We start from the raw sequence: 15,327 nt of genomic DNA, 5'->3' as shown, positions 1-15,327 counted from the left end.
GGGGAGACGTCAGAGGTAGGTTCTTTACTCAGAGAGTGGTCGGGGCATGGAATGCAGTGCCGGAGAGGGTAGTGGAGTCGGCCTCATTAGGGGTATTTAAGCGGCTATTAGATAGGCATATGGATGATAGTATAATGTAGGGGTGGAGGTTAGATAGACCTTAGGATTAGAGTAAAAGTTCGGCACAACATCGTGGGCTGAAAGGCCTGTACTGTGCTGTACTGTTCTATGTTCTATGTTCTAAATGTGGGATTACAGGGATAGGATGTGCATCTGCGTGACATGCCCTTCTGAGGGTCAGTGCAGATTCATTTGGTGAATCTATCTGCACTGAAGGGATTTGATGATTCTAATTTGCAAGATGGCAGCGGGGTAGGACTCCTGAGCTGGAGCTCGTCTGCTCCGTCCACTTCTTTTTTTTTCACTCCCTCTTTTTGCGTTTATTTTTTCTTTTTACCTTCTATCCTTGGGCAGTATTAACAATGTCCAGGACGAAAGCCAGCATGGACTCCCAGCTTCAGCGTGGACTTAGCCCCCTGACTTTGAGATGAAGCCCAGCGTGGTCTGTGTTAGAAGGACTGTTATCCTGAACTCTTATTTCCCTACTTTTCTCATTTATTACTGGACTTCTTATTTCTTCGTTTTTCTATTTTTTGGTTCAGTAAGAATTCTATACTTAAGAATCTGTACCTACGCACTTTGATACTTAAGATGACACTGTAAATGGTGACTTGTAAACTTTCCCCTGTACTCATATGAGTACATGGGACAATATAGCTAATTCAGTTCAAGATACAGACATGAATGAGTTAATTAGAAAACTTCTTAATTCTGTCTTCTCATTGAAAAAGATCATTGTCGACGCCAAACCATAACTTCATTTCGCCACCCAAACCTCATATCCCTTGATTCTGGGATTGACTAATCTATCTCTCTGCCTCTTACATGTTCTTAATGATTGAGTATGCACTATCAACGGGAACCAAGATTCAAGCAAGAGAGCAAGTTTCCTGGAAAACATCAACACTGTCACTAAAAGAGTCACACAGCTTGTCTTCAAGATGTGGCACAATGGGGAGATTGTCACAAAATATGGCACGCGGCACTGTGAAGGGAAAAAAAATCGCTTGCTTTGGCAATAATTTAATGAACAAAATGTCTTTGGGTGTCAAACAAGTCCCATTTTTTAATATAACAGATGGTACCAGTCATTGAGTTATGCATTCAAACCCACCTCAGCAGCTTGCTGACTGCTAGCATTTATCTTTCAGGCTAATTTGAACGAAATATCAGCTGCAAGTTGAGGATTTAGTACAGGCCTTTTTATCAATGGCATCAGATGATCTTTGGTAAGTAACTGTATTGAGTCATCGAATCCCTACAGTGTGGAAGCAGGCCATACTGACCCTCCAAAGAATATCCCACTCAGACCCATCCCGCTGTCCTGTATTTCCCATGGCTAATCCACCTAGCCTGCACGTCCCTGTACACTATTGGGCAATTTAGCATGGCCAATCCACCCTAGCCTGTGTACCTTTGGACTGTGGGAGCAAACCTGAGCAAACTCCAGACAGACAGCTGCCTGAGGGTGGAATGCACCCCAGATTCCCTGCTCAGTGAGGCAGCAGGGTTAATCATTGAGCCACTGTGCTGCCCCTATCGTTCTGTGCATTCCTGATGCTAACTGGTGTAAAGGAAGGGCACCATCCCATACATGGTTATATGGACCATGTTGCATTTCATTCAATCAAGCACCAGGAGGATTTGAGGAAACCTTAGCATCACGCTGTGAGAGATTGATGAGTTTTAGATACAGGAGGAGTCCTCCTGTGAGTAAAAAGGAAAGGATAATACCTTGTACAATTGCAGAATGTCCCAAAGAGCTTCACATTCACTGAGGTGCTTTGCGAAGGGTAGTGGCTGCTGGAAGGAGGTGCGTCTGCTAATTAATGCACAGCAAGCTCCCACAAACCATTATGCGGTAACAACCAAAATGTTTACTTTATGTGATAACAAGGTGTAGAGCTGGATGAACACAGCAGGCCAAGCAGCATCAGAGGAGCAGGAAGGCTGATGTTTCGGGCCTAGACCCTTCATCAGAAATGGGGGAGGGGAAGCGGGTTCTGAAATAAATAGGGAGAGAGGGGGAGGCGGATAGAAGATGGATAGAGGAGAAGATAAGTGGAGAGGAAACAGACAGATCAAAGAGGCGGGGATGGAGCTAGTAAAGGTGAGTGTGCGTGGGGAGTTAGGGAGGAGATAGGTCAGTCCAGGGAGGACGGACAGGTCAAGGAGGCAGGATGAGGCTAGTAGGTAGGAGATGGGTGTGGGGCTTGAGGTGGGAGGAGGGGATAGGTGGGAGGAAGGACAGGTTAGGGAGGCGGGGACGAGCTGGGCTGGTTTTGGGATGCGGTAGGGGGAGGGGAGATTTTGAAGTTTGTGAAATCCACATTGATACCATTGGGCTGCAGGGTTCCCAAGCTGAAGAAGGGTCTAGGCCCGAAACGTCAGCCTTCCTACTCCTCTGATGCTGCTTGGTCTGCTGTGTTCATCCAGCTCTACACCTTGTTATCTCAGATTCTCCAGCATCTGCAGTTCCTACTATGTCTGCTTACTTTATGTGATGTTGGACCTTTATGACCACAGTTCCCAGCAAAGGAAAATAGACTCATACAGTACAGAAGAGAGCCTTCGGCCCATTATGTCTGCACCATCAATACCTACACTCGCCCCTGCTTTTCCCATAGCCTTGAGTGCTATTCTCACTTGTTGGATATGGTCAATAGGAGAAGGAAAGTTTAGTCATTCAGCCCATCAAGCCTCCTGCACCATTCACTTGATCTTCTATCTCGATGGCACGCTCCCCCTCACTCCCCATACTCATTAATATCTTTAGCCTCTAGAAACCTATATATTTCTTTCTTAAGCACATTTAGTGACTTTGCCTCCATGACCTTCTGGGATAGAGAAATCGACAAATTCACCATTCTCTGAGTGAAGAAATTTCTCCTCAACAGTGCAAAATTGGAAACTGAGTTATGTTCTGGAATCTGTGTTCCCCAGCATCCATACCTGTTCATGTGTCTGTCCAAATGCCTTGTAAATATTGCTATCGTATCTGCTTCTACTGCCTTCCCTGGCAGTGCATTCCAGGCACCTACCACCCTCTGTGTACATCTCCTTTAAACTTACCCCTCTCACCTTAAACCTACAATCCCTAGAATTTGACATTTCCACCCTCGGATACAAACTCCGACTATCCATTCTATCCATGCCTCACTACATTTTATATACTTCTATCAGGTTGCTGCTTAGCTTGAGGGCAGCACGGTGGCTCAGTGATTAGCACTGCTGCCTCACAGCGCCAAGGACCCAGGTCCAATTCCACTGTCTGCATGGAGATTGCGCATTCTCCCTGTGTCTGCGTGAGTTTCCTTCAGGTGCTCCAGTTTCCTCCCACAGCCCAAAGACATTTAGGTTAGGTGGATTCACGATGGGAGATGCAGGGATAGGGTAGCGTGGGCTGCTTTTCAGAGGGTCAGTGCGGATTAGATGGGCCGAATGGCCTGTTTCCATAGTGTTGGGATTCTATGAGCCAGTGAAAACGATCCAAGCTTGTCCAACCCCTCCTTGCAGCTAATGCACTCTATTCCAGGTAGCATCCTGGTAAGCTTTTTATGCACCGTCTCCAAAACCTCCACATCCTCCCTATAGTGCAGTGACAGGAATGTCAGCGCAAGACAGAGGTAATTTATTGAAATGGCAAGCAACAGGATCATTCATATGGATAGAGTGGAGATGTTCTGCAAAGTGGTCACCTGGTCCATGCTTGATTTTGTCAATGTAAAGTAGATGAGATACAACATATGATTTGCCTTCCGAACTGCTTGCTGCAAAGAAGCCAGTACATCTCTTCCTATTGGCTTCAGATGATTTGCCAGGCCAGGACTTGGATGGAAGAATTCCTAGAGTTGGGAACTCCAGTTGAAATCACCTTTCATCCTCATTGATAGCCTTTACCTCATTTGTGATGGATTGAGAATCCAACTACCTACCTCCTGCATTGGAATTAATGTCCCTGTACCAGCTTAGGAGCTGGAATGTCCATCAAGTTATAGTGTAACTGTGTCAGATGTAACAATATAGTAATGATGCATGTTTGTAGTATATTATTATAATTTAGGAACTTGGATTCTAAAGTGAAAAAAAGCTTGATTTTATTTTTCAGTTCTATGAAGGTGACTTTTTTTAACCAAGGACAGAAAGTGGTATGGAGCAGAGACTTAAGGGCAGATTTTCCAAAAAAAAGCATGTGACATAAGTTAAATGACTCAATCAGATACCTGGGAAGTTAATTTCTGAATGTTTTCAAAGTTAGTGTTGTGATACAGAAGCACACGATTTGGTGGACTAGTAGGTTGGGTTTAGCAGAACAGTTGTCATTCCAGAAGAAGGGCAATTATTATATTAGAGATAGTAGGAACTGCAGATGCTGGTGAATCCGAGACAACAAAGTGCAGGGCTGGATGAACACAGCAGGCCAAGCAGCATCATAGGAGCAGAGAGGCTTATATTACATTACATTATTATATTACATTGGTTCAGTCCTTTGGGTGGGAGAGTTGGTAGAAATCTCCAGGCTGTCAGAATTAGAAAGAAATGCCTGGCCATCAGAGCTGAAAAGAAGCCTCAGGCTCATCAGAGCTGAAAAGATATCTTAAGCTGCTTCAGCAGTCCAAGGAGAGGAGCTAGAAAGAGTCATTTGAGTGAGAAGCAATGTGCTTCAGCCTTCTTTAGACAGAAGGGGAAGCCATTGTCTTCTCAGGGAAGATTAACAGGTTGATCCAAGACCCACTGGAGTTTAGAAAGATTGGAAGATATAAGACAGAGAGCAGATATTTCACCCTCTGGGGCAATCAAGAATGTGAGGCCATAGTTTTAGGATAAGGGGTGGCAGATTTAAAACAGAGATGAGGAGGAATAACTTCTCTCAAAGGGTTGTGAATCTGTGGAATTCACTGCTCCAGTGTGTGGTGGATACTGGGACGTTGAATAAATTTGAGGAGGAGACGGATACGTTTTTAATTAGTAATGGGTTGAAGATTTATAAACATGGGCAGGAAAGTCGAGTTGAGGTCCAGACAAGATCAGCCATGACTGTTGTTGTTGTTGGTGTTGTCAGCCATGACTGTACTGAGTCATGGAGCAGGTTCAAGAGGCTGAGTGGCCTACCCTTGCTCCTCTTGCTCCGATGTTCTTATGACTCCACAGGTTTTAACAGGGTAGATGCTGACAGGATGTTTCCCTATGTGTGGGGGCGAATTTCAAACTCGGAGGCACAGTCATAACGAGAAACTTTTCCCAGAGGGAGTCCAGCGAAATTTCACCAGACTGATGGCAGGACTGACAAATGAAGAAAGACTGGGTCGACTGGGCTTGTACTCACTGGAATTTAGAAGGATGAGGCGGGGCGGGGGGGGGGGCAGGGGGGGAGGGGGGTGGGTTTCATAGAAACATATAAAATCCTGATAGGAGTGAACAGGCTAGATGTGGGAAGAATGTTTCCAATGTTGGAGAAGTACAGAACTGGGGATCACAGTCTAAGAATAAGGGGTAGGCCATTCAGAACTGAGATGAGGAAGAATTTCTTCACTCAGAGAGTTGTAGAAACTGTGGACTTCTCTACCACAGAAAGCTGTTGGGACAAGTTTGTTGGATATATTCAAGAGGGAGCTGGACATGGCCCTTGTGGCTAAAGGGATCAAGGGATATGGAACGAAAGCAGAAATGAGATACTCAGATTGCACATTCGTCCATGATCATATTGAATGGTGATGCAGGCTCGAAGGGCCGAATGGCCTACGCCTGTACCTATTTTCCATCTTTCTATGCTTTAATGTTAGGATCCTTGAGGGGCTGAATGGCCTACTCCTGTTCCTGTGTCTACATACCCGGAATCCGTCATTACATCTATCCTTGCAAGAAGAAGTAACTGGTCCCCATGGCATTATTTTGAACAAGGACAGAAGAGTTCTCACCAATATTTATCCCTCAACCAGTATTCACGAGGGAAGGCCATCTGGCCTTTATTTCATTGTTGTTTGTGGGAGCTTACAGCAGACAGAACATTAGAACACTGTCTACATTTCAAGGCTATTTCATCGCTTATAAAGGACTTTGAAATGACCCGAAGTCACGACAGGTGCTACATAAATGTAATTAATTCTTTTTATTGCTCTTTTTATTGTAAAATAATCAAATGTCTGTGAGTTTGAGCTTTATGTATTAACCTCAATGGCCTCCTAAGAGTGTGCTGCATTTCCAGAGCCCCAGGCTAATGTTCTGGGGGTGTGGGGCTCGATCCCACCACTGAATTTAAATTCAATCTGGAATCTGGAAGCTAGTCTCAGTGATGGTGAAAATGAAGTTATCATCAATGGTTGGGAAAAACCCACCAGCAATGTCCTTTAGGGAAGGAAATCTGCCATCCTTATGCGGTCTGATCTACATGTGACCCATAGCAATGTGGTAGACCTTTACATGCCGTCTGAAATGGCCAGGAGAACCATTGGGTACCAGAGCAATTAGAGATGGGCAACAATATGCTATCCAGATTCAATGAAAGAATAACATTTGAAATAACTACTGGGAATGTTCTCTGTTATATTCGGGGGAAAGCAGAAGCTATGCTTGACTGTATACATGGAGGCATTTAACATTTGTTTTAACCATTATTTTAAGAAAGGCAGAGAATTGAATTTCTTGGCCCACGTCCCTCAACTATCCAACACTGCCACACTACATTTACAAACAAAATCAGAAGTTGCTGGAGAAACTCAGCAGGTTTGGCAGCATCAGTGAAGAGAGTAACGGAGTTAATGTTTCGGGTCCAGTGACCCTTCCTCTGAATCCATTGTTTTTTGTTGACAGTGAATGATCTTGTAATCCATTCACTTGCTGTGAATGGAACAGTGCTAATTGCAAATTCAGATGACAGGTTTACTCTCATAACAAAGCAAACTGAACTTCAAAAGAAGGGTCCAGACCCGAAACGTCAGCTTCCCTGCCCCTCTGATGCTGCTTGGCCTGCTGTGTTCATCCAGCTCTACACCTTGTGATTTCAAAACTAACTCATAGGTTTGGAAACAAAGTGACACTTCACTGTAACTGAAAGTCTTTTTTGCATTTATTAGCGCGGGAAAGTGCAATGGGGATTCAAATGCTGACATGACACTCTCTGAGGACTTACCAGTTCAATATGAAACCCTTAAAACCAGAACAAATCTCATTTACTTCCCTGACCCCACTGCAGTGATTGGAATGAGGTCAACCAGGTGAACCTCAGAATATAAGTTCCAAAAACTGAAATTGCTGCAAAAGCTCAACAGGTCTCGCAGCATCTGTGGAGAGAAATCAGAGTTAACATTTCAGGTCGAGTGACCCCTTCCTCAGAACTGTACCCTGAAACCCTCAATTATGAGGAAGGGTCACTCGACCCAAAACATTAACTCAGCTTTCTCTCCACAGATGCTGTCAGACATGCTGAGCTTTTCCAGCAATTTCTGTTTTTGTTTCTGATTTTCAGCATCCGCAGTTCTTTCGCTTTTTACCCGTAAGCTGAGTTCCCCAATTGGGGCAGTTAATAAGGTCCAATCAGGGAGCCCTGGCTGACAGATATAAACAGGAGTGCCAGGGGCTCTGCGAACTCTAGGAGCCAGCTCTGTTCTAGCTGGGACAGTGGTCATGTACTATGTGCGTGTAAATAAAGGGTGACTTGGTGACGGGATACCGGCCTTTGTGGAGTTTTTTTCACCTACAACATCCAACAGTCTCGTGGCAAGGTAACATTGTGCTTGCAAACTTGTCAGCGCAGTTATCGAATCGAGTGGGAAAGGCCTTGGATCCGTGTCTACACCTTCGAAAGCTGCTCTGAAGTGTGTGGCGCACCAGTAACTGAGCGCAGACTGTCACACTTGATCAAGTAAATATTTTTTTTTCTCTTTTAAAAACAAACAGAGGAGCACAGCATGAGCTCTCCCAAGCAATCCAGGCAGTTGATGGGAGATGCATCTGGTTCTTAACGTGACACGGACCACTGAGAACTCATCATTCTTCCTGAACCTGACAGCACACTGTAAATATTACAGATTGGTCAGAGGCAAATGATGTGCATGCTTCCAACAATACAAATCGAGAGTAATTTGGCCCAATAATGATTGATTGAATTCAGACGGCTGTTTGACTTTTATCTAGTTGTGGCACGCAGATCACTCGTTCTAGTTTTCTTTCACTTTGATTTGTCTGCTCGTTTTTATCATGAACACGGTCCTGTCTTTCGGGAATATATGAATAATTCTTAGTGTGTTCAAAGAGAGTTCTTGTGAGTGTACAATCTAATGTTTTGGCCTTCAGTGAAATCCAGTCAATGAGGTATCTTGTGCCTAAGGCTTTACATGTTAGAGTTTCATTCTCTTTAAAGTCTGGCAATATTTTATTCAAATGTTTTTTTTTTGATCATGCACATTTTCCCTTAAGAATAATATTTTTGACAAATTCTTTTGTTCATGCAGCTGCAGTTTTAATGTGATTCAATTTTTAAATGGATTAACGTCGCTTCAAAACAGGTTTTTTTTTTCTGTGGACAGAGCCATCTATTTGTAGAAAGGCTTGTGGAGAATAGGAAACAGGAGCAGGCATAGACCATTCAGCCCCTCAAAACTACACCAGCGTCCCATTAGAACATGGCTAATCCTCTACTTCTAAGCTATTCTCCTGCACTATCCCCTCATCCTTTTATCTTTAATATCTAGAAATCTATTGAGCTCTGTCTTGAACATTATGATCAGGCTTCTATAATTCTCTGGGACAAAGACCTCAAAATATTCTCTCCACTCTCTGAGTGAAGAAATTCTCCTGACTTCAATCATCTTACTCTGTGACTGAGTCCCCTCGATTCTAGGCTCCCCCTAGTCAAGATGATCAGAGGATTAGATAGGGTGGACAGTGGGAGCCTTTTTCCTCGGATGGTGATGGCTAGCACGAGGGGACATAGCTTTAAATTGCGGGGTGATAGATATAAGACAGATGTCAGAGGTAGGTTCTTTACTCAGAGAGTAGTAAGGGCGTGGAATGCCCTGCCTGCAAAAATAGTAGACTCGCCCACTTTAAGGGCATTTAAATGGTCATTGGATAAACATATGGATGATAATGGAATAGTTTAGGTTAGATGGGCTTCAGATTGGTTTCACAGGTCGGCGCAACATCGAGGGCCGAAGGGCCTGTACTGCGCTGTAATGTTCTATGTTCTATGTTCTATGTTCTAGTCAAAGCAAATATCCTTTCTGTATTACTCCCCACAAACCCTCGATGAATTTTATATTTAGGTTTGGGTTCATCAGACCACTGGGCTTTGAACTCTGCTGCCTGGGTGTAAGTCCAGCCCATGCAAGTGGCCTGTCTCTGCTGATGCTTGGAAATCAAAGGAAAATGAGTTTCTCGTCCTTTCGTATGGCACAGAATGAGTTAAACGAATGACCCAGGCTGACCTTTACCCATTTCTTTGTCTGCTCAACTATTTTCTCTCTGTGGGCTCCAACTCCAACCATTGTTAAATCCACCCCCTCATCCCACCCACCTTCAGCATATATACCAACCATTTTCCTGGCTAAAGTCAGTTCTGAAGAAGGGTGACTGGACCTGAAACGTTAACTCTGCTTTCTCTCCACAGATATTGCCAGAGCTGCTGAGATTACTCAGTGATTTCCACTTTTCTTACAGAAAAATTAACCCTGAATCAACCAGTTGTACTACATTCATAGAGTTCACAACGTGTTGCAATGGTAAAGCGCAACACTAAAAAGAAGACACGCATTTATATAGCAACCTTCCCAGTGATACAAAATAATTTACAATTAAGGACTTTTGGTTATTGTTGCAATGTAGGAAACATGGCAGCCAAATTGCAAAGAACAAATTCTCACAAGAAACAATATGATAATGGCCACATATTGATCTTGATTGATGGATGAATATTGACCAGTACACTCGGAAAAACTCTCCTGCTTTTTTTATATTGAGCTATTAGAGGAGATTTTTGTGGTTAGGCCTCTGAAGTTGAACCTGAGCCCATTATCATCTCACTCAAAGGCAAGAAGGCTACTCAACGAGCCACAATTGAATCTATGGGGCAGCAGACAGAAGAAGAATTCTCTTAAAGTAAAGGATGAAATACGGTCCATATATTTCCAACATTTTCTTAGATATTTTAAAGTAGCAGATGATGGCAGAGGTGGGGGTAAGTGGTGAAACTACTGGGCTGGTAATCCAGATCTTAGTGTAATCACTGAGTTGTACAGCATAGAAATTCAGGCCCATCATTGAATCCTTACAGTGAAGAAGCAGGCCATTCAGCCCAGCGAGCTTACACTGACCCTCTGAAGGGCATCCAACCCAGATACACACCCCTACCCTATAACCCCACATTTAGCATGGCCAATCCATCTAACCTGCACATCTTTGGACTGTGGGAAGAAACCACATCTCTTGGAGCAAACCCACACAGACATGGGGAGAATGTGCAAATGCTACACAGACAAGGATGGAATCAAACTCAGGTCCCTGGCACTGAGAGGCAGCAGTGCTAGCCATTGTGCCATCCATATCTATGGCAAGCAACAAACAACAAACTGCACAAATCCCATTTATCTGCACTTGGCCCATTGCTGACTGTGCCCTGACATTGTAAGTACTTTTCCAAATGCTTTTTAAGTGTTGTAAGAGTACCTCTCGGGCAGCACATTCTGTACATCGACATATCTCGGTGAAAAAGTTCTCTCCCATATCTCCTGAAACCACTTGTTCCTCACTTTACACTTATGTCCTCTGGTCTTAGACGTGTCATTTATGGGGAAGAGACCCTCATGAGTTACTCTGTCGATACCTTTCACCGTTTTGTTTAGCTCAATCAGAACCCCAGCCCCACCCCAACCACCCCCTCCAGGCTCCTCAGATCCAAGGAAAACAAACCCGGCCTATTCAATCTGTCCTTATAACTGAGACTTTTCATCCTGGTGAATCTCCTCTCCACCCTCTGCAGTGCAACCACATCCTTCTGATAGTTTGGTACTGCACACGGTATTCCATCCGTGGCCTAACGAATGTAAGTTAATGTTCTGGGAACATGGGTTTGAATCCTTCCCTGGTTGCAGCTCGCGAAATTTGAATTCGGTAAAATTCTGGATTAAACGCTAGTCTTGCAGCAGCCATTTGAATACTGTCCAGTTGTTGTAAAATCCCATCCAGTTCTTTAAAGTCCCCGAGACAAAGAAATGTTGTCCTATCCTCTCTGACCTCCACTTGACTCCAGATGCACAGCAATGTGGTTTACTCTTAACTGACCACCAGGTAATTAGAGATGTGCAATGAACCAGAAACACCCATATCACATGAATGAACAACAACGACTGTGAGGTTACTGTGGTTTTAACAGGTGTGTTTTGTCCTGGTTTATTTTACAGAGAGATTGGGAGACAGGCGCCAAGCAGTCAATGAGAAGTCTTTGGTACTTTTTTAAAGGTTGGAACAATAGAAGCAGACTGAATGGGTGTAGTCAAACTGCCAGCCATGGAACCAGGATTTTAGTTTTATCAGCAGCAGTTGTTAGTAGGGTTGGAAGGGTTGAAGAAGGGTTCTGACCCGAAAGATCAACTTTCCTGCTCCTCTGATGCTCCCTTATCTGCTGTGTTCCTCTAGCTCCACACTGTGTTATCTCTGACTCCAGCATCAGCAGTTCTTATTATCTCTGAGCGAATCTTTCCCAGCTGCTACACTTTCTGTCAGAAATTGTCTTTTGATGTTCTTTCTTCCTGGATTGGAGAACTGCATGTGAGATAATCTGTTTTTTCTGAATTTGCCTTTTTGCCAAGGGTGTGTTATGGGATGTTACTATACTGGAACAGTTACTGTTTAATAGTAAAATAATCTATTGTTCTGTTAGGTTTCCCAATAGAGTTGTTATTTCAAGTTCCTCTTCCTTTCATTGTATCTTAACTATAGTGTTTGAATAAATTGTGTTTTGCTTAACGTCCAGTAGTTTTACCAATCGAATTGCATCTTGAATGCAGTGCCTTGCATTTACCTTTAAAATAAGAAAATTTTAGAGTCTAGGTTTCCTTCGTAATATATTTTAAAGGGGTCTGATCTGTTCCATAGCTCAACTGTGCATCATAACAGCTATTAACAAAAATCACAATTATGGCAGATACTAGGAAGGTATCAGAATGTTAGTGGTTCCCTGTGATAACTCCTTTAACCCCATGGGGAACCACAAATTAATTTCCTTCTGGTGCTCATTGAGAATGAGTTCCCTTGGTAACAGACAATGGCCTGTCCAGCGGGAACTCATCACCTGAGCCCTGTGTCTCTGAACAGGTTGCTTAAAAAAAAGTTAAATAAAAATGGTTTTTAAAATTATAAAGCCAACCTAGGAGGCTCTCTTGTGGCACAATAGTATTGTCACTACCTTGGACCAGGAGGCCTGGGTTCAAGTCCCATATGCTCTAGAGGTGAGTAACAACATCTACAAGCAGGTTGATTAGAAAAACAGGTTAATAAAAATTAAAGCAGACACACTCCCTTCCTGCTCTCCCAACCATTCCCTCATTTTTGATGGTTTGCATTGTCCATTACAGACTTTGATATTATAAATATTCAATTGGTTGCATGGATAAATTACTGGAGGTGATTACTAGTTAAAATAAAAGCAAAGGAAAAGTCACTGATTTCGATGGTGGGAAGGTCACTGTGTTTTGTGTAATGGCACTTTGGAGTATAAAGAAAGAAAAAGAGAAAAAATAAGCAGACCCTTGCCCTTCCCACTCTGCCTAGCCCTCCCTCACTTTTCATGGCTTGCATTACCCATAGTGAGCTTTGCACGTAAATATTCAACAGGTGTTTTACTGGTGGCAGTTAATAGTTAAAATCAAAAAAGAAAGTCACGGTAATTTGGTGATGGGAAAGTTGCTTGTTTGCATGCAATAACCCCTCTGGATATAGAGAAGAGGAAAGAGAAAAATTAAAAAATGCAGAGCCGGGGTGTGCTTGTAGGTGTGCATCTAACTCCAGAGTGGAAAGTTGCCTGTTTGAGTCATGTCACACTTAAGCAGCCTCCCTCACCTCAAACTCCTGTAGTTTGGTAACTGTGGTAACAAAGTAGCAGCATCCCTACCTCTGAGCTAGGACACCAGGATTCCAGTCCCACCTGCACCAGAGGTGTGGCGTAACATCCCTGAACAGATTGATTAGAACATATATCTAATGAAAGCCAGAGCCAAGGATGGGTCTGCAGAACTGTCTGTCCTAAGCCAGGATAAGTCTATGTATGCCATGAGTAGTGGCTCTAGTTTGGTATTCAACAATAAACAATGTTCCTTTCCAGTCAGGCTTCCTGCGTTATTATAATCCCTCAGACTGTGATATAAGACGCTCCCACACACAGAGAAGAAAGTTACCCTTTTGCACTGTTGTCCCCATTTCCTTCTAAAAATAAATGGCCAAGACTTCAGGCATCTCTGCCTTACATTGTAAAACTCATTCCTGACCATCTCCCCACTGCTATATCCCTGCATATCTCCAAAATTATTCTCAGAATGTAGCCCATCCAGTAAAAGAGAGACATTTACTCCTGTTCAATGCCTCTAATGCTATCAGAGCACTCCAAGCCATTGACATACCTTTATTGAAGGCCACTAACTTATTTAAATAAAGGATGGTCCTTCTGGAGCATAAGGAAACGAGAGGTGATCTTATGAAATCATGGGAGAATGAAAAAGGGCTCAACTGGGAGGATGGTCCTCCTCATGAAGAACCTAGGGGTCTTGGTTTCCATTTAAAGGGTGTCCAATTGATGGTGGTGATGAGGAGGAATTTATTGCCTGAGAGAATCTTAAATCTTTGGATTTCCCCCCAAACTCTCCGACCCTGTCCACAGAGGCTGGTTCATTGCGTATATTGAAGGATGAGTTTGTGAACTTTTGGAGAGTTGAGGATTGTGGGGGGCGGGAAAGGAGAGTTGAGACCAAGGTCAGATCACCCAGAGGGAAACAGCTGTAAAGAACCAGTGAAAATAGACCTCCCTTTCAGAGTTATACATGTCAGAACAGTCACACAAGTTGTACTTCCATCCTCTCGTGGGCAGCCATGATCTTATCAAATCATAGAATCCCTACACCATAGAAGCAGTACCCCACCCCAACCCAACACCATCCCTGGGACCCTGCATTTCCCAGAGCTAATCTACACATCCCTAGACACTAGGGGCCTTTGCCATGGCCAGCCCACCTAGCCTGCACATCTTTGGGCTGTGGGAGGGAACCAGAGCACCCGGAGGAAACCCGCACAGACACAGGGAAAATGTGCAAACTCCACACAGACAGTCACCCGAAAGTGGGATCGAACCTGGGTCCCTGGTGCTCTGACGCAGCAGTGCTAATGACTGGCCCACCATGCTGTCTTGCAAAGGCAGGCTCATGGTTGCAGGAGAATCCATGGGACTTCTCCTTCTGCCCAATTCTGAGGAAGGGTCACTCAAACCTGAAACGTCAGCTTTTGATTTCTCCCGACAGATGCTGCTAGGCCTGCTGCACTTTTCCAGCAATTTTCATTTTTGTTTCTGATTTCCAGCATCTGCAGTTCTTTCGGTTTTTACTCCTTCTGTCATTCTTGATGTCCTTCTGAAAGAAATGTAGGAGCCAATACATAAGTACAAGAGTACAGTGAAAAGTTGTCTTTTTTAACAGTGGCTGCCTTTCAATGGCACCGTCTTAAGTACAAATACCGAGGTATAAATCTTACAGTGTAAAAAAAATACATAGTGCTGTTATACAAAAGAGGATTAAAAGGTAAACATAAGCATCCCTTATAATGTCTGAGAATGAGTTAGAAATGAGGTAGATATAACATTGTGAAAGGCATTTAAATTACAGTAGGGTAAGGAGTTCCAAACAGCAACAGTTCAGCATGTGGAACCAGGCCCATGTTCAGCAATTTGTCCCACATCGCTCCAGCCTCCAGTCCACTCCTCACCGGCACTCTTTAGCAACAAGGTACTGCACTGTACTGGGATTTACTTCACCTCGCTGCTCCGCCCTGCGCTGCTCCAGGACTTTGGGATTTACCACGTGCCGTTCTTGCGCTCGGGATTACCCTGCTGCCATAACTCCCGATCTCGGTCCGGCCCACTCTCACTCTGCTGCCATAACTCCCGATCTCGGCCTGGCCCATGCTCACTCTGCTGCCATCACTCCCGATCTCGTCCCGGCCCAAGCTCAC

The sequence above is a fragment of the Rhincodon typus genome, chromosome 10 (assembly GCF_021869965.1).
Source record: "Rhincodon typus isolate 14 chromosome 10, sRhiTyp1.1, whole genome shotgun sequence".
In the NCBI taxonomy this organism is placed as follows: Eukaryota; Metazoa; Chordata; class Chondrichthyes; order Orectolobiformes; family Rhincodontidae; genus Rhincodon; species Rhincodon typus.
This window is presented reverse-complemented; position numbering follows the sequence as displayed.